Consider the following 2,045-nt stretch of genomic DNA (forward strand, 5'->3'; position numbering starts at 1 on the left):
GGAGGTCTGTAGCTATCGACTCTGCAGACAGTTGGGGACTTATGCGCACTGTGCACTTCAGCATGCGCTGACCCCACTCTATCATGTTACGTGGCCTACCACTTCGTGGCTGAGTTGCTGTTGGTCCCAGTTGCTTCCACTTTGTTATAATACCAGTAACAGGTGACCGCCGAATATTTAGTAGCAAGGACATTTCACGGAACACCTGAATCCAATGATTTGGAGGGGGGGGGGCAATACTTTTGGCAATATAGTGTATGTGTGTAACTCACAGGAGACATGTGCTCCTCTTCCTTGTGTTGACAGATAAGTAAATGGGGTCAAGTGAGAGAAATACATATGCAGGTGGGAGATGTCATTGCCAAGGAAAACGGACAGGCCAGTAGTATTTGTCATTACATTGCAAGAGAGCATAAAAGCATAATGAGATATATGTGAGATATATATTTTATTTACTGTATATTACAGTATAAGAATGTTTTATTTGGCCTGTATCAGGCACAGCCTTAGTGGCAGCAATAAAAAAACGTAAAAAAATAAATAAAAGGTCACATGTCACAAAGGGTTCCCACTCATTCATGAGTAATACAATTAAATAAAGTTATTGGCTGTAGCGTGTGATGGTTACAACTTGGTTTGATGTTTACAATACAAGAAGGAATGTCGCCATCGCATCTGGGCGTTCCACAGATGCAGGGAATGCCGTAATGGCACATGAGGGTGCAAACGGGACCCCGTGTGTTTGCAAGGGCTACTCGACTCGCAAAAAGGTAACTGCACCTTGGGCCACTGGGCCAATTTCGTTGGTTGAAACATTTGTAATCTCCCCAGCAGGAGGAAGGAGGTCCTGGTTCCACTATATAGATCTTTATTATCACTAGAGGGATCCCCAGCAGGAGGAAGGAGGTCCTGATTCCACTATATAGATCTTTATTATCACTAGAGGGATCCCCAGCAGGAGGAAGGAGGCCCTGATTCCTCTATATAGATCTTTTTTTTTCATAATCTCATAAACCCATATTTTATTCACAATAGAGAATATTAAATATATCAAATGTTTAAACTGTGAAAATGTAAGAAAAAAAATAAGGTATTTTAAAATTGAGAGCAGCAAAATGTTTTAGAAAAGTTGGGACAGGGCCATGTTTACCACGGTGTAGCATCCACTCTTCTTTTCATTTTCTATATCTTTTATTTCAATAAGTTTTTATTGGCATATAAATGTAGAAAAGCTAAATTTGTACAACCGTTACAGGACATTTAGATCTTTTGTTAGACCTCCTTTTAGAATACTGTGTCCATTTCTGAAAACCTCACTTAAGATTAATTAGCTAGAACAAGTCCAGAGATTTGCATAAAAATTGCTGAAAGGTCTGAGGGATAAAACATATCAGGAGAGACTGCATTAATGTGTCCAGTCTGGAAGGGAACGGTTGGACCAGACTGAAACCTTTAATACATGAAGGGTGTAAATAGGATTCAGGAGGGCAGTATTTCCAATATGAAGCTATGATCAAGAGAACGGGAACATGATCTCAAACTAGCAAGAGGAAGGTTCAAATCTAACCATAGAAATCATTATTTTACCAATAGAGTAGATGATGCCTAGAACAGACTTCCAGCAGAGTCAGGTCACACTAAGGGTGTTATTCACTAAGTTGCCGAAGGATTAGGCGAAGGCTCAGCTAAATCATTCGGTTCACTTGCCCTTCAGTTCGCCTAAACCGAATGGCTGCTGTACAAGCCATTCTCAAAAGCCCATACAGCAGCCGAAGGCAACCAAATGTAGCTGAGGTGAATGAACATGTTCCGTCTCGGCATCGGTGAAGGAGCAGCCTGAACGCAGAAAAAGGTCCGGCGAAGCGAACTGATCAAATGACCAAACGAAGGTGAAGGGAATAAAAAACCAAGTCCCCTCTCCAATTCATACCAAACCCTTTAGGTATGGTAGGTATTTTAAGATGGAACCCAATGCCGAAAAATGCCCCCTTAAAACCGCTTACCAGACCCTTGATCCGAGCAGCAGCCAGGCAGAGCAGGAAAGG

Source organism: Nanorana parkeri, unplaced genomic scaffold, assembly GCF_000935625.1.
Source record: "Nanorana parkeri isolate BGI_ZX_2015 unplaced genomic scaffold, ASM93562v1 scaffold1426, whole genome shotgun sequence".
Classification (NCBI taxonomy): Eukaryota; Metazoa; Chordata; class Amphibia; order Anura; family Dicroglossidae; genus Nanorana; species Nanorana parkeri.